The sequence below is a fragment of the Oryx dammah genome, unplaced genomic scaffold (assembly GCF_014754425.2).
Source record: "Oryx dammah isolate SB20612 unplaced genomic scaffold, SCBI_Odam_1.1 HiC_scaffold_4, whole genome shotgun sequence".
Lineage (NCBI taxonomy): Eukaryota > Metazoa > Chordata > Mammalia > Artiodactyla > Bovidae > Oryx > Oryx dammah.
Window position 1 is genome coordinate 69,653,233 of NW_024070188.1, and position 25,739 is coordinate 69,678,971.

Here is a 25,739-nt window from a genome sequence, read left to right on the forward strand (position 1 = left end):
ATAAGAAATGAATTGCCAGTCCAGGTTCGATGCAGGATACAGGATGCCTGAGGCTGGTGCACTGGGATGACCCAGAGGGATGGTACAGGGAGGGACATAGGAGGGAGGTTCAGGATGGGGAACTTGTGTACACCATGGTGGATTCATGTTGATGTGTGGCAGAACCAATACAATATTGTAAAGTAGTTAGCCTCCAATTAAAATAAATAAACAAATTAATTTTAAAAATATGCTATCTAGATTGGTCATAACCTTCCTTCCAAGGAGTAAGCGTCTTTTAATTTCATGTCTGCAATCACCATCTACATTGATTTTGGAGCTCCAAAAAATAAAGTCTGACACTGTTTCCACTGTTTCCACTCTTTCCCCATCTAATTCCCATGAAATGATGGGACCAGATGCCATGATCTTAGTTTTCTGAATGTTTGGCTTTAAGCCAGCTTTTTCAATCTCCTCTTTCACTTTCATCAAGATGCTTATTAGAAGAATGCAAAAAAAGAATTGCAATGCAAAAATGCAAGAAATGCAAAATGAATGCAAAAAAAAAAAAAAATCAGAAAGGGCAGAAAGCCATGAGGCACTAATGCCTTAAATAAGAAGAAGCCTTCCCAATTAGGAATGTGCACTGAGTCAGCAATGGTAGGAGCAGAAGCAACAGAGACGTGGAATTGTCCATTCATCACAGTGGCAAAGCTTGGATGGAGCGGCAGATGACCAGTTATGATGAAAGCGATTCTCTTGGCTCCTATTGACTCCAGAGAAGACTTTTAGGGTCTAAAGTCCCTGGTTATAAGGCTCCTGAGGATGTCTCATGTCTCTTTTCCTTCCTTGTGATTCTTTAAAATAACTGTCCATGATATGAGGTAATCTCAGTATGTCTTTGCTTCTTGTCATCTTGAAAGAGTCTGATTAATAATTCTGAAGTTACTAGTTGACCACATTTATTGAGGTTTTGCAATCATCTACTGGTAATCTCTGAGAATTTACACCCACAAGAAATCATGTGTGCTCAGTTGCTCAGATGTGTTTGACTCTTAGTAACCCTGTAGACTGTAGCCTGCCAAGTTCCTCTGTCCATGGGATTCTCCAGAGAGGAAGACTAGAGTGGGGTGCCATGTCCTACTCCAGGGGATTTTCCCAACCCAGGGATCAAAACTGCATCTCTTACATCTCCTGCATTGGCACGTGGATTCTCTACCACTAGTGCCACCTGGGAAGCCCACTCAATATGAGATGTGGCTTTGTAGTAAAGCCTGAAGTCAGGCAAGTTGATTCCTCCAGTCCCATTCTTCTTTCTCAAGGTTGCTTTGGCTGTTCAAGATTTTTTGTATTTCCATACAAATCTTGAAATTATTTGTTCTAGTTCTGTGAAAAATACCGCTGGTAGCTTGATAAGGATTGCATTAAATCTGTAGATTGCTTTGGGTAGTATACTCATTTTCACTATATTGATTCTTCCAATCCATGAACATGGTATATTTCTCCATCTATTAGTGTCCTCTTTGATTTCTTTCATCAGTGTTTTATAGTTTTCTATATATAGGTCTTTAGTTTCTTTAGGTAGATATATTCCTAAGTATTTTATTCTTTTCGTTGCAATGGTGAATGCTGACTTCAGGCTCTACTACAAAGCCACACTCATCAAGACAGTACGGTACTGGCACAAAGACAGAAATATAGATCAATGGAACAAAATAGAAAGCCCAGAGATAAATCCACACACATATGGACACCTTATCTTCGACAAAGGAGGCAAGAATATACAATGGAGTAAAGACAATCTCTTTAACAAGTGGGGTTGGGAAAACTGGTCAACCACTTGTAAAAGAATGAAACTAGATCACTTTCTAACACCACACACAAAAATAAACTCAAAATGGATTAAAGATCTAAACATAAGACCAGAAACTGTAAAACTCCTAGAGGAGAATATAGGCAAAACACTCTCTGACATAAACCACAGCAGGATCCTCTATGATCCACCTCCCAGAATATTGGAAATAAAAGCAAAAATAAACAAATGGGACCTAATTAAAATTAAAAGCTTCTGCACAACAAAGGAAACTATAAGCAAGGTGAAAAGACAGCCTTCTGTATGGGAGAAAATAATAGCAAATGAAGCAACTGACAAACAACTAATCTCAAAAATATACAAGCAACTCCTGCAGCTCAATTCCAGAAAAATAAACGACCCAATCAAAAAATGGGCCAAAGAACTAAATAGACATTTCTCCAAAGAAGACATACGGATGGCTAACAAACACATGAAAAGATGCTCAACATCACTCATTATCAGAGAAATGCAAATCAAGACCACAATGAGGTACCATTTCACGCCAGTCAGAATGGCTGTGATCCAAAAGTCTACAAGCAATAAATGCTGGAGAGGGTGTGGAGAAAAGGGAATCCTCTTACACTGTTGGTGGGAATGCAAACTAGTACAGCCACTATAGAGAACAGTGTGGAGATTCGTTAAAAAACTGGAAATAGAACTGCCTTATGACCCAGCAATCCTACTGCTGGGCATACACACGGAGGAAACCAGAATTGAAAGAGACACATGTACCCCAATGTTCATCGCAGCACTGTTTATAATAGCCAGGACATGGAAACAACCTAGATGTCCATCAGCAGATGAATGGATAAGAAAGCTGTGGTACATATACACAATGGAGTATTATTCAGCCATTAAAAAGAATACATTTGAATCAGTTCTAGTGAGATGGATGAAACTGGAGCCGATTATACAGAGTGAAGTAAGCCAGAAAGAAAAACACCAGTAGAGTATACTAACACATATATATGGAATTTAGAAAGATGGTAACGATAACCCTGTATGTGAGACAGCAAAAGAGACACAGATGTATAGAATGGACTTTTGGACTCTGAGGGAGAGGGGGAGGGAGAGGGTGGGATGATTTGGGAGAATGGCACTGAAACATGTATACTATCATGCAAGAAACGAATCACCAGTCTATGTTCAATACAGGATACAGGATGCTTGGGGCTGGTGCACAGGGATGATCCAGAGAGATGATATGGGGTGGGAGGTGGGAGGAGGGTTCAGGATTGGGAACTCATGTACACCCGTGGCGGATTCATGTCAATGTATGGCAAAACCAATACAGTATTGTAAAGTAAAACAAAATAAAATTAAAAATTAAAAAATATATATAAGATGTGAATTTTACTTAAATTAACAGAGACAAATTCATTTCCAAGTTATCAGGTGGCACATAATGGTGCCCTAATATACTCACTCATGTAGAGGTAGACCAGCTCAGGACTTGGGTGTATTCCCTTAGTATATGGATTCCTCATATTTTTACAAGTTGAGTTGACAAATCACAGAGTATTTCTACCTTAAATAGTGGGACTGTAATCTCAGTCTTTTCTGTGGCAAGGCAATTTTCTATTACTTGAGGCTGTAACTTTAAGACATGACCTGCTCTTGGAGTGATATAACCTTGTTCTAATCATTAGCTGTTTTCAGCCAAATTGAGCAGAGACTGATTATGGTTTCAGTCTTGTAACCAAGATGTAGCAGGTTGTTTATCCTTCAAATTTAGAATAACATTGCTTGATTATTCATGCATGCAATTTTATAGCAACAACATAGCATTTGAGAATCATGAAACTCTTAACCATATGAGTGGCAAGAGAAGGTACCTGTGGCTGGTTCTTTCCGTGTAATATAATGGCCAAATGCCAAAGTAGAAAACAAAATTCATAATGATGGGAAATATGAGAGAACCATTAAACATTCTATAATCAGATGGTTAAATTGAGAAGATGAGTCATGATTTTAGTTGGTCTTATTTTTCATTACAACAGAAAATAGAACAAAAGAGATTATGACTGTCACCTCTTTATATTATCTACCAAGAAAGTGGAAGTAAAAGTCACTCAGTCCTGTCCGAATCTTTGCAAGCAGGCCAGAATACTGCAGTGGGTAGATTTTCCCTTATCCAGGGGATCTTCCTAACCCAGGGATTGAACCCAGGTCTCCCGCACTGCAGGCAGATTCTTTTTTCTTTTTAATTTTTTTAAAATATAAATTTATTTATTTTAATTGGAGGTTAATTACTTTACAATATTTACAAGCTGAGCCACAAGGAAAGCCCAAGAATACTGGAGTGGGTAGCTGATGCCTTCTCCACGGGATCTTCCCAACCCAGGATTTGAACTGCACTGCAGGCAGATTCTTTACCAACTGAGTTATCAGGGAAACCCCCTTCTATGTCATAGTTGGAATCAAGCTACTTGTTGCCTACCCCGGTATACGCCAGGCTTAGCAGGATTTCCATTGAAGTCATATCTGAAAAGTGAGGGCTACAATAACACTGCTCAATCAAAATGCCTTAAAAAACTCAGTGGAATGGCAGGAAGCATCTCAAGAATGAAGGACAAATTTGGAACTACAGAATCCTTTGCTCTAAATTGCCTTTCTAGGCACAAGACTAGGCCAGTTGTTGTTTTTGGGTATTTGGCCAGCTCTTCCATGGGCAATGGGCTTCCCTAGTGGCTCAATTGGTAAAGAATCTGCTTGCAAGGTAGGAGACCAAGGTTCAATCCCTGGGTAAGGAAGATCCCCTGGAGAAGGAAATGGCAACCCACTCCAGTACTCTTGCCTAGAGCATTTCATAGGCAGAGGAGCTGGGCAAGCTACAGTCCATGGGATTGCAAAGAGTCAGACACGATGGTGAGGCTAATTTCCATGTTCACTTTTTTTTTTTTTCCATGAGCGTTGCTTCCGAGCTTTCCCAGTTTTCAGGGATCTGTCCCAGGAAAGGGCTCCCTACTCTTCTTTGCATCAGAGGAGTTACCACTGATGTGCATCATCCAATGTGTAGTTGGTGTTGGGGGCTTGCCTTGAAAAGAGGGAAGAGGTGTTCATTTGTCATTTACTCTGATTCATCAAAGTTTAGGGAAATAGGGTATCGTTTGCTGGTGATGTCTTATGAAGCAAAATACAATTCTGTGAAGCGAACGAATAGACTTATAACTGTTAATCTACAAGCAATTCAAGGAATTAGTATATTCCACTGAGAAGAAATTCTTGTGGATTTAGAAATACAGGAAAACTGCTACAAGGTTTTGAAAGTCCATACATACTATAAACTCAATGTTATTAAACCTTACTATTGAAAGCAGCATTCCCAAGTGAAAATAATATCTGGCTAGGATGATTTGACTTTCATGAATAAGAGAGGGGGCGGATATAGCTGAAAATAAAATCAGAGCATTGAGAATCATCCAGAGCATATCGTTTTTTAGCTTCGTTCTTCCTGCATCCATAGATAATTATAAAAAGTCTAAGAAAGGAAGTCTTTTTGCTATGTATTTCAGAAAAGTTTCTATTCTGTAGGGAATTCTGCTTCTACTTAGGTATTTGAATGATACTCAACATTTATTGTTAAATTTTTTCCCTGAAGTTTTAAATCAAATTTTTAAGCTGTTTCTCCATATACCCCAAACCTCTCTGACTAGGAAACGAGTTCTTACCAGTGATTATTTCGTATTACTCCCATTGTCATAGAAGCCAATGATAATTCCAGAACTCAAGGATTCTAACAAAATCCCCAGCAGATCTCAGCAGAGAGGGGCAATGTTGCTAAATCTTACTTAAGCCCAAGTTTCCCTGAGTGTGTGTATTTCCAAGTAATGAGCTATATGAGCAACAAACTGTGAAAACTGAAAATATGTGAACAGAATTTCATGTTGGGAAGAAAGAAAATTTATAACGAAGACAATCTGATACTTCTTTAATTATCTGCATAAAATGGTGTAGTTTTGTATTTTATAATATAAACAGAACTCAGTCTTACCAATGAAAACATGTCTTATATGAACATTCAAACCAAGCATTTTGCAGATCAGCTGGAGGAAGAAACAGAAGTCAGGGATGGGAAATGTGTGAATCGTAGGGTCAGTAGATTTGGGAAAAGGGTCTGGGTGAGCTCTCCCCACCACCAGAAGGGCTTTGACTTCACTTAGGTCTCCTCCATCAAGACTTTATGGCATGGAGGTGCTGGTAAACTTAGCTCAGTGTCCACAGTGGCTGCCCACTGCTTGTATATGATACCTACTGGTGAAAAAAAAAACACACAAAACTGTTCACTGGAAGCTCCTAGGACACAGGATATCAGTGCCCTTATTGTATGTTTAGGAACAAAAAAGGTAATAAGCTATGCATCTATGTAATAAGGGCTTCCCTGCTAGCTCCGTTGGTAAAGAATCTCCTGGGTTGGGAAGATCTGCTAGAGAAGGAATAGGCTACCCTCTCCAGTAATCTTGGGCTTCCCTTGTGGCTCAGCTGGTAAAGAATCCACCTGCAATGCGGGAGACCTGAGTTTGATCCCTGAGTTGGGAAGATCCCCTGGAGAAAGGAAAGGCTACCCACTCCAGTATTCTGGCCTGGAGAACTCCATGGACTATGTCATCCATGGGATTGGCAAAGAGTCAGACATGACTGAGTGAGTTTCACTTATTCTCCATAGTAAATGAATCAGTAGAAGTTTATCAATGGGAGGGCTTTAATCCTTATAACTTGTTTTATATGTCTACTGAATACTGATATTGTTATTTTTGTTGTTATTCAGTCACTAAGTTGTGTCTGACACTTTGCTATTCCACGACTGCAGCATGCCAGGCTTCCCTGTGCTTCACTATCTTTCAGAGTTTGCTCAAACTCATGTCCACTGAGTCCATGATGCCATCCAACCATCTCGTCCTCTGTCACCTCCTTATCCTCCTGCTTTCAATCTTTCCCAGCATCAGGGTCTTTCCCAGTGAGTTGGTTTTTCACATCAGGTGGCCAAAGTATTGGAGCTTCGTCTTCAGCATCAGTTCTTCCAATGAGTATTCAGTGTTGATTTCCTTTAGGATTGACTGTTCTGATCTCCTTGCAGTCCAAGGGACTCTCAAGAGTCTTATCCAGCACCACAGTTTGAAAGCATCAATTATTTGGTGCTCAGCCTTCCTTATGGTTCAACTCTCACATCCATACATGACTAATGGAAAAGCCATAGCTTTGACTAGATGGATCTTTGTGGGCAAAGTGATATCTCTGCTTTTTAATATGCTTTGTCATAACTTTTCTTCCAAGGAACAAGTGTCTTTTAATTTCGTGGCTGCAGTCTAATATTTGAGGTCATCCAAAGCAGCCAGGCTCAATCACAATGGTTTTCAGCTAAAAGTCATATTTGTTAAGTCCACTGAAACTATGACTCACATTGTCCTGTCTCAGAACCACGAAATTTATGCAATTCTCAGGAATACTTCCTACTTCTCTCATACTTACACCTTACTTCCCTCATACTTACACCTACTTTCCACATATCTCTCAATTCATTTTGTGCCAACCTCTCAGACAACCTGAACTCCCCCTCCAGCCTCTTTCCCATTGAGCTGACTTCCACCTGAATCCCTGTCTCTTGATTCAGCATCATCAAAGCCCCAGTCACCTGGTGGAAAGAGCCCTTCATGGATAAGGAGGGCCAACAAGGGACTGAGCAGAGAGAAGCCTTTTTAGGTGTCAGGGGAGAATAAAGACCAAGAATTGTCATAGGTAAATCTTGCCCCTTCTCATATTGCACAATTATATTGTTTTATGAACACCTGTGGGCTTCCCAGGTGGCACTAGTGGTAAAGAACCTGCCTGCCAATGCAGAAGAGATAATAGAAGATGGTTTGATCCTTGGGTTGGGAAGAATCCTGGAGGAGGCCATGGCAATCTACTCCAGTAATTTTGCCTGGAGAATCCCATGGACAGAAGAGTCTAGGCTATGGTCTATAGGATTGCAAAGAGGTACTACTGAAGCAGCTTAGCACACATGCACACATGAACACCAGCACTGGTGGAACAGACATTGATGGGGGAGCAAGAAAGAGAGGGAAGAGAAAAAGATAATTTTAGAAGCATGTATTACAGAGGAAAGGAGCTCACATACATTCTCATATATTCAAAATCTAGATGGCACAGACGTGGACACTGAAAAATCTCCCATCTCTTTCCCCAGCCACACTCTTTCCCTTTGTAGAGGCAACCAATTCCTATCAATTTCAAGTGTTATCCTTTCAGAGATGTTAGGCAGATACAAATGAACATATGTTCTTTCCTCCACTTCCTTTTAGCCAAATGGTAGCACTCTACACAGGCTGTTCTGCACCTTGCTCTTTTCTGCCATCAATTTAACTTGGAGATTGCATCCTCTCTGTACCTAGAACACTTTCTCATTTCTGTGAGTGGATAGGATCCAAATGTGTGTGTTAAATAGGGAAGGAACAGTATATGACACCTGTACTTGTCCCACCTGAATTTTGAAACCTCTGTGAGAACACCGTGCAAAGCAGATGAAGATGAAAAAAAATATATGTATTACTGGTAAAGCTGATGCTGGAGAATGCAGCTCAGATACACAATGACAATGATTTCCTAACACCAAACCTTCAAATTAGACAGACTTACCAATTTTACCAACTTAATGAGAAGTACTCAGAGTCATGGACCTTCCTACATGAATGGCTTCCCCGAAAGGCTCATGATCTGATGAAACAGACATAATTATGGAGCGGGTAGATCCCAAAAAGAAAGATGGGCAAACAGATCAGGAGCATGGGCAGTTTATCACTCAAACTCAATAATTAGGCAACCCACTTCAGGAAACAGTGGGGCAAGACATAAGAACATTAAGGAAAAACTCTTACTGTTGAAAACCAAAAGTATATGACAGTAACATTTCTCCACACCCCAACATTATGACTGCACTCTAATGTAGTTAACCTGTCTCTTATTGACAGACACCAGAGGTGCTTCCAATCTTTTATTATTACTATTACAAAATGCAATGTATATGAATTTTCAGTCTTTTGCTATTACAAAAAATATCATAGATATGAATATTCAAAAATGAATACCATTCTGCACATAAAATTTCACACATATGGGATTACATCAGAATGATGAATTCCTGGAGGTGAAACTGCTGGGTGAAAAGAATATGTGCATTTAAAATTTTGTGAGATATTCTCAAATTGCCCTAAATGGAGGTTACAGTAACACCCTTAGAAATGTGTGAAAGGATCTGTTTCTCCACATTTTTCAACAGGATGTGTTAGTAAGACCTCCTAATCTTTTCCACTATAATACACAAAATGTAGTGTCTTTAAAACATCATCATTTATTTTCTCTTATTATGAGTAAGATTAATATAATTTTCTGTCTAATATCTTTTATTAATTTTAAGAGCTATTTTCATTTTTGCATATGAACTGTCTCTTGACTTTCTATGTCCCCTTTTCCTATTGGATGCTCATGGATTTTTTTAAACAGACTTTATTTTTTAGAACAGTTATAGGTTCATAGTAGGACTGAGTGGAAGTCAAAGAGAGTTCCACAAACCCTCTATTCCTACACATACATAGTTTCCTCTATTATCAACAGCCTTTTGTGGGTATTTTTATATTAATCTGTAGACACTGTTTACACTTTAGAAAAATTTTGACTATGATACAAATTGCAAATCTTCTAGGTGGTTGCATTCTTTTGACTGCTTATAGTGGTTTAGCAATGTTGGATTTATTTTTAGCATAGTCTAGTTTACTTTACCGTTATGTTTTCTGAGTTTTATGCTGTTCTTAAAAGAGCCTTCTCTACTCTTTGATTATTAAAAAGTTCCCCCCTTCAAGTGTTTTTATGGTTTAATTTTTGGTTTGTATTAAAATATTTGAAAAATATGAATCCAACAGGTAAGGATCCAACTTTTTTTTTCTAGATGACTACCTAGTATCCTTTATTAATGAATCCATATTTTCTTCACTGCCTTGAAATTCTAAAAATTATTGGTCCCAGATTAATGGGGTCAAATAAATGAATGCATTAAACATGTAGATAAAGACCCTCAAATCAACAATCATCTATTTGAAATATTGTTCATGATAGTTCCTCTCAACACTCATAAATTTTTCTGGATTCAAATTCCTACTCATCCATTTAGTAGTTGCAAAACTACAGGCAAGTGAACATTTCTGAGAACATGGCTTTGGGTTTGTTATGGGAATTATATGAGAGAATGTGTAAATTTTGGTAACATACAGCTGTCATGAATATTAATTTATTGTTTCATTCTTGTCAGCTTTTTTTTCAGCCCATTCTTCTACACTCTTCTCTGCAATGACTTCTGACCATGGATAAAAATGGCACAGTCCTCATGAGCTTATGAACCCCCAAAGGAATAGCCAAGATACTTTAGAAAACTTTTCCATGGAAACGGTGAAGTAGAGATGGGTCTGTCCAGGTTACCTGGGGGCATATTTATATGATTCCCAGGGCTGAGCTTAGATACAATTTGTAGAAATTATGTTCATGAAAGGGACTGGGAGGAATATAATTTTCTGTCTAATTTTCATGAGGTCTTTCAACTCAGCCACTACAAATATACCAGCCATATTCTCAAATATATTCAGAAAAACAGGTCGGCTGATATTTCTTGGTGCCAAATTCTAAAAAGTAAAAATGACCAGTTTGTGGTATTCACAAACTTTTTTGTTCTTGCTTTAGTCTTTCTTTGTCCCTTGTGGAAATGAAAAATAGCTGATTACCATCTGTTGCTTCATATTCCAAAAAGTAATCATTAACTGTATCTCTAACTGTATTATTAGCCTGATATTATAAAAATATCACTTTATTTAATGTTTCTCTGAATGTTCCTAGGTTATTCAGGTAGGGAAAAATGAGGGCACTAGAACAATTACAATAATAAAACCAGAGGTAAGTTAATCACAGTGAAACAAAAAATGAATAATCATTAGTGGCTGATGAGTATACTCTGTAAGGAATTCAATATTCTGAATTTTTAATTACTCTTAGATGCTAATTCTTGACACAATACAGCATTTGGAGATAATACCAGTAGATACTGCATGGTAATTATGAAATATAACTTGATGCACTGAGGATTTGAGAGTTTGGAGATGTGTATTCATGATGAAAGGCAAAATGTGTTTTGATATTTTGATGCTTATTTCTATTTTCTGTTAATGACTCAGACAGAATCAGAAAATCATAGAATTTCAACACTGGAATAGACACAATAGATCATCTTGTTCCAGCTGCCTGGCTTTACAGATGAACAAACTAAAAATTCAGAGATGAAGAGGAATTTGCCCATGTTATCCAGAGTCTTGATGGCCAAGCAGGGGGTTGTACTTAGCACTGGCTTTTAGTCTGGCACTGATTCCGTATTTCTTTTTTAAAGTAAACACTTATTTCAGAGACAGTGGTATTACATGTATTTTACACTAATTTTTTTCTTCACTCTACTTATGACACAGATTTTAATAGCATTTTCTGGCATACAGTGTATCTGTGCAAAGATTATCCCATCTAGATTTTCCAGACAGTTTCACTTTCAAGTCCTCTGTTTTTAGTTGAAGTACAAGTGAAGCTTGGATGCAAAATCAACCTTGCTACTACCTTGCATATAGCATATTACCCGCAAAGGTCTCTTGACGGATATCATAGCATTACTGTTGGGTCAAGCAACCAACTTCCCCATAAAAACCCAGCCATAGAAGTGATACCACCCTGTGTTCAGTTTAGCATTCCTATTACTTAGTGGTAGTAGCTCAGTCATATCCAACTCTCTAGGACTTCGTGGACTGTAGAGTGCCAGGCTCCTCTGGCCATGAAATTCTCCAGGCCAGAATACTGGGGTGGGTAACCCTTCCCTTCTCCAGGGGATCTTCCCAGCCCAGGGATCAAACCCAGGTCTCCCGCATTGCAGGCAGATTCTTTACCATCTGAGCCATCAGGGAAGCCCAAACAGTATGCCAGGGGGCAACGAAACAAAACAGAAGCCCCATTTGAAAAATGTGCTCTGTAAATAACAAGCCTTGTTTTAAATGTGTATTGGGAATCTTAATTTCCAAAGCAAATCTTTAAACTATATCCTTCATGTCAAGTGGGGATTGACTTTGGACAATGATTCCAGGCTATTGTTCCAGAAAGGACAGTGAATGAATGATCTGTGAGAGGCGATTTTGCATGCTGAAGTCCTGGAGACAAATGGGGCTGCTGCTGCTTTCAGAGTTTCAGCACGGCAGCATTTTTCTGCTTGTCTGAAGATTCAGTGTTTTCAGGCCTGATACACAAGTTGAAGATGCCAGGGAAGATTTTATATATATATACATATATATGTATATAATATATGGCATATATATAATATATATATATATTATATATATGGGAAATCAGGTAAGAATTATCTGGTGGATGTGAGTAGTAGCTATTGACACTGACTAACATCCTGTTTACAACAGTCCCCATGTATATACTCCCGTCCTTCCCTGAAGGACACCAAGCCCTTCTTTCAATCCATCACAGAGTCCTCACTAGAAGGAAAGAACAGAGAAAGGATTAGCAGTGATGTCTAGCCATTCCTTCCGGCCAGTCTAGAGGAGGCTGTTCGTGGTCCCTGGTGTGTGCAGGGATGCGGTCATAAACAGGTTCAATCTCTGTCATACTGCAGACTGACTCCTCGGGGATGGCTTCTTCTCTGTTACCTGCCTCTGACATAGGATGGGAAAGAGGAGTGCAAAGTATGGAAGGAGAGGGGTTTCTCTTCCCGACCCTCATCCAAATGATATTCTATTTGAGAAACTTGCTTACTGTTGAGTCAGTATGAACCAAATTGTGTTGTAAGGCAGAGGCCACTGTCATGCCACAGCATAAAGGTATGATTATATTCCACTGTAGGGAGCTTCCCAGGTGGTACAGTTGGTAAAGAATCTGCCTGCCAACACAGGAAACTCAAGAGATGGGGGTTTGATCCCTGGGTTGGGAAAATCCCCCAGAGTAGAAAATGGCGACATATGCCAGTATTCTTGCTTGGAGAATCCCATGAACAGAGGAGCCTGGTGGGCTACAGTCCATGGGGTTGCAAGAGCCGGACACGACTGAGTGACTGAAGGGTATTTGATATGACTGCCTGATCATGAGAAGCCTGGCTCTGGGCGCTGCCTGCCTTGGTCTAGGTGTTTCTGTTACTGGAGCAAGAACCCTGGCGATCATGTTCTCAAATTCCATACTTAGACTGCAATTGCTAAAGACACAGAAGGTATACAGCTGTCTCCAGAAAGCAAATAGGAAACTGAACCCTTCACCCTTATTTTTATTCCCTTCTACTTTCACACACACACACACACGCGCGCGCGCGCGTTTACATAGATAAGGCAGTGCCAAATTTTACCTTTCAAGGACAATACATCACACAACAGATATAATTTCTGTCATTTTAAATATAGTTAATTTGTATAACATTTTTACATACACATTCAAATTATATTTTACAAATGTGCATACACCTTTTTTCCTCTTTTACAAAACTATATCATATGAAGTAAAATAACACTTTATGAAGATGCATGGTCTGGTATTTCTGAGAATCCAGGCAGCCTCTTGTGTATAACAAGTAATCTTATCAACCTGTATGTCCTTGCCTTTATCTATCTTAATGGGGAATAACTTAGGGTGTTCAAGTAAGTAGTTTTTATGGTTGAATCATAGGAATTTATGTAATGTATAGAAGAAGCATTCTCTGTTCTTCTGACCTATTAACCGCCTCTAAATTTATCAGTTCAAGGGAAAGGAGAACATTTTTAAAAAAGAATTTTCTTCTACAAGAGGAATTGGATTCAAACTCCAGCTTTGAGAATTAATGTTATTTGGGGGAAAATATTTTTGTTTACAAATGCTAAAGTCCAGGCCAACATGGGCATGGTGCATAGAGGAAAATTTCATTCCTTAAGCAGCAGGAAGATCAACCTAACTTTCATTGGTCTAAGTGGCTTAGGTGACTGATTAAAAGCATCAGAAATTGCCCACATGATTTTTTTCCAAAAATGGATAAAATCTATCCTTTGGGTACAAATATATTTTATGACAGAATAGGTGCAAATGACCAGAAATATAAAAAGTTCTTTTAGCAAGACATTTTTTTGTGTAATAAGTGGGAAGAAGTTACCAGAAATTTAACAGAGTAAAGAGTGGTTGAAAAGTCCAGCTTCAGATAAGTCTGCCTGACTGTAGGATGGAGCTGTGCACAGTCCAGCAGGCAGGGTGACCTTGCCTCTTCTCCTTCTGCTGTTAACACCAACATTCAAAACCCATGGGCCTTGCAGGTGTACCACATGGAAGGTACTGTTGGTAAATGTTTTATGGCCAGTGTGCACATTCCTGCAAATACTGCAGGATCACACACAAACGAAGACACCATGCAGTATCTGTAGCATACGTATATCTGGATGCTTTACTCAAAGACCAAGATTTGTGTTTCAGAACCGAAATGATCATTCTTCTTCCTATGTCTCTTTTCTTTTTTTTTTTTGAAAAATTACATTTAAATTTAAAAAGCATAAAGAAAAAATACAGTGAACGTTTGTTATCCACCACCCAAAATAAGAGAGAAAAAAAAAAAAAAAAGGATTACCTGGTTCTCTTTAAAGGACCATTCTTTTGTTCTTTCATCAAACAATGGTAATGATAAATGGAAGCATTCCTTGTTCAGGTACTCTTACTTGGCAACTAAAATAGTGGTATTTCACCTTGTGTCTGTGTCCTCTATTTAACTGGAGTGTGAAACCAGGGCCTGTAGCAGTGTAGACCTTAGGACGAACGTGTGGTAAAACACAGGCCTCAAAGACTAGCCCCAGATCTCACTCTTTTCAACCTAGGACCCACCCTGACCAAGGAACTAATATTTCTTCAAATATTGGACAATGTGATTTGGACACAAAGAGTAAACAGATACAGCAGTGGATCGAAAAATCGTATCAAGTCCAGATTACAGTAGAGGGAAAAGTGTGAATGAACCTGAGAACAAAATGGTAAGTGAAAACAGGCCTGAGTGACTGCTTGTGTCTTTTCGTTTTCTGATCTTACAAACACAACTGTAGAAAACCTGGAAAACATAAAGGCAGAGAAAAGTAACTAATAATTCTGTCCAGTCTTGGTAGCAGCTTTCTAACTGGGTTTTCAAAATGCAAAATGTTTACAGCTTTTTTCCACCACAATGTGAGTACTTTGCCATGTGAGAACACTTCTTCCTAACTTAAGGGCTATATATACTATTCTACTTCACAGACTGTAGAGGATCTAACATTTAAATAGGAAAACTAGACACTGTATGGGTTCATCTTTTTAAGTCTGATTCCTCTTTATAAATGCCTATGAGAAGCATTCAAGTCAAATTCTTCTAGAAAGTGTCAGTTTACAGTCCCAGGATAAGTCTGGAGGATTTGGCTTTTGGAGTTACACAGCTTAGCAGCCAATAAAGGCAGCATTTACTCCAGTGGTTTTCAGCCCTAGCTCCAGGCTAGAGTGACCCAGGCCCTGGGCCCAGTCCAGCCCACCCAGAATCTCTAGAACCACGTGTCTGTCTTTTTCTAACCACTTCAATGACTCTGTGAAGGACGGTTGGGAATAGCACTGGGTTGACAACCTGGGGGGATAAGGAGGCCTTGCCAGTGCCCAAACCCACCTCTGCACTTTCTGTGAGAGGGTGATCTGGGTCAAACACAGCCTCTCTGGTGCCATGACAGAGGATTCAAAACTATCAAGCCTTTAGCGCATTGGCCTAGTTACATGGAGTTTGTATAACCACCTGGTTATTATACAGGTTTCCATCAGCTTAACCAGGTCTATATGATTTGACTTAGCAAATCCCTTATATAGCAATTCAAGAATGCTGGCTTTTACTGGTATTAGATAAGCATTAACTCCAGAAAGAACCAGAGGTTTTGGTTTTACACCTGCCTTTTGTTTCCTCTTCTAGGAGGAGACATGTAATAGATTCATCCAGACCATGTCTGGAATTGCAACCTTCTCATCCAGGCCACAGCCCATCAGAGGGGGCAAGGTTGTGCTGTGTGTTCTTCCTCTCTAGAGCAAAAAGGAGGGAGAGCATCTCCAGACACCCTGAGAGGAGACGCTCTGAAACGGGAAAGACAAGAAAGATGGAACATCTGGTGTCCTGCCCCAGTGACTTTTAACAAACACGTGCTTCTGGGAGAGCGAACCGAGCTGGCTGGTCTGCGGACCTCCACACAGCACAGTCGCCTTCCATGCAGCTCGGCGGCCCCCCGTTTCTGGGCATGTCATAGCCAGGCCCTGTGTCCTCTTAGGAGAGAGGTACCCACTGGGTGTAGAGGCCAGGCTCCGCTTCTCACTAGCTGGCCTCACTTTGATTTTCTTCTTGTCAGGGTCACACACACCAGCATGCCTGCTGAGGCTCTGCTTCATGGCAAAGGTCTTGCCACAACCAGCATGCTCGCACACAAAAGGGCGCTGTTCCTCGTGGAAGGGGAGAACATGGCTCTGGAGGGTGAACGCAGTGGCGTCGGTGTGGCCGCAGCCTTCCCGTGGACACCGGCACAGGTTCTGCTCGGGGGCGTGCAGCCTCATGGGCTGCTTCAGGAAGTCCTTGTGCTTAAACGTTTTTCTGGCACGCACCACACATTATGTCCTCTTTATGGGTCTCTCTCGCGTGTTTTAGAAGCTCTGTCCATGTTTTTGCCACAAAAGAACATTCTTTTCGACAGATATAGCCCTCGTGGGCCTTCCCGTGCCGCTTCAGACTGCTGAGGGAGGAAAAGTGTTTTCCACATCCCTAGTGTGCACACTTGAACAGCGGCTCGTTGGTGTGCTGGCACTGGTGGATTTTCAGTTGCTGATGGGTCTTCCCACAACCTTTGAAACTACATGCATATTTTTTTGTTGGTTTTACATGTTTGCATTCAAAATGTTTCTTCAAGTTTTATTTTGTGTTGAATTTCTGATCACAGCCGCTAGCTGTACAAAGGACTTTTCACGGGTGTGAACCAGGGCATGGCGGTGGAGATTGTAGTCCCTGACCAAGGCCTTGCCATACCCTTCATCAGTTCAATTCAGTTAAGTTGCTCAGTCACGTCCGACTCTTTGGGACCCCATGAACGTAGCACGCCAGAACTCCTGGTCATCACCAACTCCTGGAGTCCACCCAAACTCATGTCCATTGCGTCAGTGATGCCATCCAACCATCTCATCCTCTGTTGTCCCCTTCTCCTCCTGCTGTCAATCTTTCCCAGCATCAGAGTCTTTTCCAATGAGTCAGCTCTTTGGCCAGCACCAAGTGGCCAAAGTATTGGAGTTTCAGCTTCAAAATCAATCCTTCCAGTGAACACCCAGGACTGATCTCCTTTAGGATGGACTGGTTGGATCTCTTTCAGTCCAAGGGACACTCAAGCATCAATTCTTCAGTGCCCAGCTTTCTTTATAGTCACAAACATAGGGTCTCTTCCCCGCCCCCCTCCCCCAACTTGCATAGGTGCGCCTCTAGCTTCCAAGCCTTGTTATAATCAGCGCTGCAGATGGGGAAGGAGCAGATGAACCTCGAGGGGCCGCCATGGGCGGCGGGGCGGCAGGGAGGCCTTCTCGCTGACTGCAACGAATGGGTTGGTGATAGTCAGGGACGACACAGCCTCAGTGACCAAGGCCGGAGGCTCCAGGTTCCTGGGGGCCAAGAATTCAGCCACGTGCTAAGTCACACGCCGCGAAACCAGTGACTATCGACTGCTTCCGGAGACCCTACGCCTGGGCCCACAGCACCTCCGGGGGCGTGATCCTGGAGGGGGGCAGACTCTTCCTATGTCTCTTTCCTAAGTGAGATGGTGAAGAAAAATGGCAGAGGTCTCTCCTCCAAGGTGGTTTTCAAGTAAGAAGGTTAGTTAGACATGGGGAGAGAAGCCAGAGGACCTTCCTTTCTCTCTGGCGCTAATCACCCACCTCCCAAAGGCCTCCTCTCCTCCGCCATCTCATACTGACTCCAGAGATGCTGATAGAAGCAGGTCACATCCAGCTTTCAATTTCTGTTTTCAATTCCCTTGTCCTTATTGGCATGACATGGTGTACAAGTGTTGCCAAAGTTAATACATCATGTTTTCTTACAACAAGCAGTGTTTGGTGTCTTCATATTTCTGTGACAGGTACAGTGCTAACTGCTTGTAAGTTTTCGTGATCTTTTTTAGTTCAGCCAAGAAGACTGCAAGTATGTACTTCTCTCTCACTAAACAAGGTCGATTTATTAGTTTTGATGGAGGAAAATGTAATTTCTGACTTCTCTGTGAGCAGAACTGATGAGAAGCCCTGATTTTATAACTCAGCAGTGCCATCCATGGTCAAAGGTATGGGTGCCACGTCAGCTTGCATTCAAATCCAGGCTCTGCCATGTTTTAGGAACAAGTTGCTTCTCTGTCTCTGGTTTTTGTCTGTGTAACTTTTTTACTTTTCGAATTTTGTAATATAAACATACTTTACTTATTCAGAAAGAAATAAAAATATTAAAAAAAAAAAAAAAAAAAGCCAAGCAAGTGTGACACACAAGACATACCAAAAGAGGAAAATCTGGAGGAGTTGGCTGGATAATACCATAGTAATCAGGTCTGAGATGCAGAGATCCTACACTTGAGAATGAGAGGAAAGAGGGTGGGTTGATCGGAAAAGACAGCCCAGGTTTTGAAAAAGAGACAGAAGGAATGAGGTTGGGTTCCACTGTGGCAGCTGGTTGACATTTGTTTCAAGAAAGAGGTTCTCCCATTGGGATTCTTCCTGTCAAATCCTCCTGCCCTCACTATCTGCCCTTTATTCTCACCCCTCTTTTCCACCCACCTTTGTAATTTCTTTGATAAATTACAAATCAGGACTCAACTTCAGAAGCTTTGTCATCTTTCCACTCTCCATCTCACTAGGGACTTTCCAATGTATATGATCCCAGTATATTTGAAAGTTGTTTTTTTTTTCTTAAGTCATAATTCCTCTCTTCTGTTATAGTGGAACCCAAGACTTCGTCCCTTTCTAGCTACAGGAATATGGCAGGTTGTTTGCACAGAAGACAGTAATATTGATACTCCTCTCATTCCTGAATCCACAGCCTATGACTTTGCAGCTCTTTCTCTGAGAAACTGGAGACTATTTCCTAGTGGTTAGAGCCTGGACTGGTTTCATGACTTGCTTTGGCTAGTAGAATGTAGTGGAAGTGATATTATGAGAACTCTGAAGCTTCCGTTCAACCTCTCTTGGAATGCTGCTCTGAGTCCACTATGTCGAGAAGCTGGGTCCACCATGTGGGAGAGAACCCAGATGCTCCCCTGTCAGACATATGTGAGGAGCCATCTCAGATCAGAGTTGAGCTGCCAGGTAACTACAAGGGCATGAATGACCCCGGCCAGACCGGCCCACATTGCTGAGCGCCAGAATCATGAACAAATCAACAACTTATTTTAAGCCACCAAGTTTTGGGTGGTATGTTATGCAGAATAGAAAACTGAGGCAAGGCTTCTGATTAAATGTAGTGTTCAAACCTTCCCTATGGTTTATCATTAGCTGCAGCTGGTAATTCACATACTGGTAGATAGCAGTCATGGTTAAGGGAGGAAATTGTAGGTGAGCAGGTGGAAGCCCTGGACCTGTACCTGATAGAGCTCTTTCTCCCCCAAAATAGCAGCATAATTGTTGGCAGAAGTTTTTCCCATAGATATTAATTTTTCACTTACCAAGAAAATAGATATATAGCAGAGATCACAAAATTTCATTCCTATCTTTTATTGGTGGTAAACATCTAGACTAGAGTGTACACTTCTCCTCAATTGTAGATCTTTTCTCCAACTATTTAGGAATGTAGTCGCCATAAACAAGGTTTTCTTGTCTGCAAAGTCCGGATATGCCATCCTGAATTAGAAGAGAAGGAGGCTGAGTTGCTGTTACAATTGGTAGATGCAAAAGGGACCTGGAAGAGGAGGGAGGCAGAGCAAGAGTGTATCCACACTGAGCTGGTGTTTCATGCACCAAATGACCCATAAAGTCTAGAACCAAACCCAGCCCCAGGGAATCTGATTTGGGGTTATTGTGGAGCAGGGCACAGACACTTAAACATACACAGGGGAAGCTAGTTACATGAAAAAGTACAGTCCACTGGGTGGACAATGAAATGTGATGCAGCCTGGTGAGTAGAGAGTATATGCAGCATTTAAAGGGGGCACTCATACTCTGCTCTGTTAATTTCTTCGAATGAAAGCCCAGTGTTGCCAGGATTTCCAATTTTGGGGGAAGGAGCTAAAGATTTGGATTATCCCTTGACATCACTAAAGTCTTAAATGTTAATTGACAATTTTAGAAGAATGTATAATCCTAGGAAGACCACATAAATCATGTATATATGACCCTTGTTTGTAACACCTGACAAATATAGTCAGAAATGATTCACTGTCTTTAACAGTTGATAAATTCACCATGTTGAACAACTGGTGTGTCCGCTACAGTCGCAGTGCTAACTAAGCCTATGCTTAACTGTATATTAACCTTCAGTTGCTGGATTAGGAGGCAATGGGGAGGATACAGGGGCAAGCACTGGGAAGCTAGAGCCATTGGGAGCGTCTCAGGGCAGGTCCAGGGGTAATGGCTATTTCGTAACCAGTGTGGAATGATTTCAGTATCTTAACAAGGGGTAGTGTCTACTGGTATGGCTCAGATTATCAACTCTGCAACAAAGAGAGTGAGTTCACAGTATCTGACATTTTTTTTTCTGTATTTTATTTTCAGTTTTATCATTAAAGGCAAAAAGATTAATGTAAAGTCTTGCTATTGAATATTATAGCCGTTTTGCTTTTATTCTCAAATAGCTCCTCTAGGGCCCAGCAATTGTCTCCACAGCAACTACTTCTGTTTTTATAAATCTTAGATTGTGAAGAGGTGAGAAGGAAGCAAGAGTAATGGCTAAATCTTTGCAACCCAAGATTTTCTTTTAAACATGAAAAAGTTTGTAATAAAAGCTGGGATCTTCAGCCTTCCAATTTACAGCCATATCTTGAGTGCCCGAGTGCTGGTTATAACCTAGACAAATGAAATTTATAGCCCAATCCATCAAATATTTATTAAACATGCACTGTGCATCCAGCACTTTGCTAGGTATTGTCAGGGATTAGAAAGGAAAACCAAAGATCTAAAAGACCATCTCAATTTCATAGAGAAACAGAGATACCACAGTGATAGTTGGATCAGTGTATGAGGAGGAAGTGGTTGATCTGAGTAGAACTGGGTGTTTAAGAATGATGACAGAAGAGCTGAGGAAAGCATAAAAAATTGAACTCTAAGCTGACAAAGCTTATCTTCTTTCTCTGCTTACCAGGGTGTTTAACTTAAATCAGTTATTTTCCTTCCTATAGACACGGCCAGGGCTAGCGCCATCATGCTTCACAGTGCTGTTAGAAGCTCAAGTTTCCCAGGCCATTCTTCAGTATCCTGGTATATATACTGCTGAATATATGATCGAACCACCTGATTTCCACCCCATTCCAGTTCCCCACACCTTCCCACACATGTGAGCTGTTGCACGTTCAGTGGACAAAGTCAACAGCAACTGCCTCTAACAAGCTTCAGTCCCTTTTCTGGACATTGTCTTAATGATCTAGATAGAATTGAAATTAGTTACACCCTTGGAGTATTGCTTTCTTTGGAGTATCACCAAGTAAAATTCTCCCCATTCCTCCACCATGTGCCTAGACCAGCAGGTGTTTATGCCCTCCTTGCTCTTCATTTACTTTCAATTTTTTTTCTCTTCTTTTTTTATTAAGACAAAACAAAAACAATTAAACCAAAAACACAGATCTTAAAATCAGACTCTACCTTGTTGCCCCTGCTTTTTGCTGTCAGCACAGACTGACAGACTATACCTATGAATACTCTAAAACTGGACCATAGCCCTCTTCCCCATTATCACTCTGTTATCAGTCTGATCAATTTCAAATTCCAGGGAGAGGATTTCCCTACACAGCAGCCCTTGTATTATAGCTTTGTGACCTCTTCAATAGTAATGATATTTTCCTCCACATTACAGCCATCCACTTTGTGGATCTATTACAGATTTTGTTACCACCCTAAATCTTACATCTCTGCACTCAATATTGGCAACTGACTTCTAACTTCCATCTCTTATACTTCTAGCTCCCTTTATCCAGCATTTCCACTGCAGAAATCTTTCAAACTTGTGAGGACATCTCATCTGTTGACTATCAAATTTAATTCCTTTACTCTTCCTTACATTTCCTCACTCATAAAATATTTGTACACTGATATTAGAAGAAAATTCAGAGAGCTTTACTTGATATGAATCTTTTATTGAGTGAAAAATAGACTTTCGTGAACAGGGATGCTTCAAACCTGAAACTGGTAAGAAGTTCAGAGGCACCATGTTCCGGGATGGCTTATAAAGTGAAAGTGAGAAAGCTGTTTAACTTTCAAAATGATTGGTTATTACAGTGGGGATTTCCAGACAGCAGGGGATTGGTTAAAAGTGATTATCTCATTTTATTTAAAAAGGTGACTAAAGTTTCATTTATGATTATCAGACATATATACAAGAAATAATTTTTGCTTGTGTTCATGAAACAAACTAAATTTTGCTTGCTGGTTTTGTCTGTTTAGGGAATCTTCAAACGAGGTCTCTACTTTATTTTATTTTATTTTAATATTAATATTTATCCTGTATCTTATTTAAAATATGAAACTCCTCTTTGATCTCATTCCGACCTCCTTCACCCCTGAAGTTGTCATGATAGTTTTTTAATATTAATTTAAAAAATTTTAAAAACTCTAAAGTGAAAATGCATAATTTGCACTTTAATACATATTTATGCATCCCTAAAGATATGTAGAATTATTTAGCATGTTTTTAGATTTTATAAGAATTGTATTATACTGTATATATTTTACCAATTGCCTCTGTTGCTCAGAATTTGTTTGCTAAATTAACTTGTGTTGGTGCATGGAATCCAGTTCTTCCATTTTCATTTGTTGTAAATTACAGAACACACAACAATGTATAAATTGAATGAATATGCCACAATTTATTCATTCATTCTTTTATCAGTGGACATTATGTTGCCTGTTGTTACTATGAATGTTGCTTATTTCTGTTACAAACAATGCTGATCATGTCGGTTCTCTTTTTTCCATCTTCTACTTTCCTCAAGCTTGGATAGTTTGTAACTCTGTACTTGGAACACAGTATTTTATACAAGGGTCAACGTTGTAACCTGCTGGTCAAAGCCATCCAGCTTCCTGGTTTTATAAATAAAATTATTGAAACACAGATATGTTTATTTTTTCCCCATGTTGTCAATGGATACTTTCATGCTACAATAGATGAGTTGCATAGTTATGATAGAGATTTTTGGTCTATAAAGTCTAAATATTTATTATCTGGCCCTTTATAGAAAAAGTTTCCTTACTGCTTTTATAGATATTTACAGTTATCAAGTCTATATGTTTATGTTCTTGATTCACAATCAACCACAAATGATAATACAGTACCTTAAGGAAAACATGTTTTTAAGACTTGGTGACAAGTTTAAGTATATTGATTAATTTTATTCATTTATTTTCTAGTTTCATGGAGATATAATTGACAGATACCATTGTGTGAGTTTAAGGTGGACAGCCTTACATATTACAAAATGACCATCACCATAGCTTTAGCTAATACCCATATCACATCATATAATTATCATTTTTTCCTGCTTGTCTTAGTAATTAATTTCTTGTATATTTTTAAAATAATTTTTAAAGCAATGTACATATATTAATTTCCAAATGATTTTAAAAGCAGCATGCAAGTACTCTAGAAAAGTTTTAAAACATAAATATAATAACACCCATTTTTGCTCTACCAATTAGAGGTAACTTCTATGTCATGTTCTTACATTTCTTTTTAGACCCTTTATCTGTAATTTTCTGTGTGTGTTTACAAAGAACAATTTTGAGAGGACAGTCTCTGGATGAAAGTGGTGACTTTTCATATAAGAAATTCAATTTCTACTTTCAAGAGGTTTTCGTTAACTGACTTCACCTGATCCACAGGCAGTCACTATGCTCTCATCACTGTTTTATCTCCTCCTAGAGATTTCCATCAAAAAATATATGAGAGACCAATACGCCCTAACATCTGGAGTGCGCAGGTGGTCAAGTGAAAATGGGCCCTTTCATGTTGCTCTGTTTCATTTGATCCTGAAATCACCATGACCACACCATTGTATTTGCTTTGCTAGAGTAGGAAGTATGCAAAATAAAATGTTGTGTTTTATGTTTGGCAGTAAATTTTGTGAGAGGAAGCTCATCACTAAGAAATTTTATCACTTATAAAGTTTCTATCAGAGATGTTAGCGCCTAGTGTTCAAAATCAAGACTATGGGACCAGTTCAAATTCTGCCTCTGCTAGTTTATAGTTCTTTGAACTCAGGCAATGTATTACCCAGTGTATGTTTCAATTTCTTCATCCGTCAAATAGGCATAATTATTGGACTAACTTCTTATGGCTACTGTGAAGATTCAGTGGATTAAAAATATATAAACTTAAGAAGACAAATACCGGACTTGTAGTAAGGATATTTAGCATACCTCAGTTCAGTTCAGTCGCTCAGTCATGTCCAACTCTTTGTGACCCCATGAATCACAGCATGCCAGGCCTCCCTGCCCAACTCTGGGAGTTCACCCCAACTCATGTTCATCCAGTAAGTGATGCCATCCAGCCATCTCATCCTCTGTCGTCCCCTTCTCCTCCTGCCCCCAATCCCTCCCAGCATCAGAGTCTTTTCCAATGAGTCAACTCTTCGCATGAGGTGGCCAAAGTACTGGAGTTTCAGCTTTAGCATCATTCCTTCCAAAGAACACTCAGGGCTGATCTCCTTCAGAATGGACTGGTTGGATCTCCCTGCAGTCCAAGGGACTCTCAAGAGTCTTCTCCAACACCACAGTTCAAAAGCATCAATTCCTCAGCGCTCAGCTTTCTTCACAGTCCAACTCTCACATCCATACATGACCAATGGAAAAACCATAGCCTTGACTAGACGGACATTTGTTGGCAAAATAATGTCTCTGCTTTTGAATATGCTATCTAGGTTGGTCATAACTTTCCTTCCAAGGAGTAAGCATCTTTTAATTTCATGGCTGTGATCACCATCAGCAGTGATTTTGGAGCCCCCAAAATAAAGTCTATCACTGTTTCCACTGTTTCCCCATATATTTGCCATGAAATGATGGGACCAGATGCCATGATCTTTGTTTTCTGAATGTTGAGCTTTAAGCCAACATTTTCACTCTCTTCTTTCACTTCGATCAAGAGGCTTTTTAGTTCCTCTTCACTTTCTGCCATAAGGGTGGTGTCATCTGCATATCTGAGGTTATTTCTATTTCTCCCAGCAATCTTGATTCCAGCTTGTGTTTCTTCCAGCCCAGCATTTCTCATGATGTACTCTGCATAAAAGTTAAATAAGCAGGGTGACAATACACAGCCTTGACATACTCCTTTTCCTATTTGGAACCAATATGTTGCTCCATGTCCAGTTCTAACTGTTGCTTCCTGACCTGCATATAGGTTTCTCAAGAGGCAGGTCGGATGGTGTGGTATTCTCATCTCTTTCAGAATTTTCCACAGTTTGTTGTGATCCAAAGTCAAGTCTGGGCACTCCAGATGTTAGGGCCTATTGTTCTCTCATATATTTTTTGGTGGAAATCTCTCAGAGGAGATAAAACAGTGATGAGGCCATAGTGACTGCCTGTGGATTAGGTGAAGTCAGTTAACTAAAACCTCTTGGATCCAAAGTCAAGGGCTTTGGTATAGTCAATAAAGCAGAAATAGATGTTTTTCTGGAAC

General features: G+C 39.9%; 1 pseudogene; it reads right to left on the minus strand.

Annotated features, from left to right (window-relative positions):
• Positions 1-16,046: 16,046 nt before the first annotated feature.
• Positions 16,047-19,456, minus strand: LOC120862669 (annotated as a pseudogene).
• Between the last annotated feature and the right edge of the window lie 6,283 nt (positions 19,457-25,739).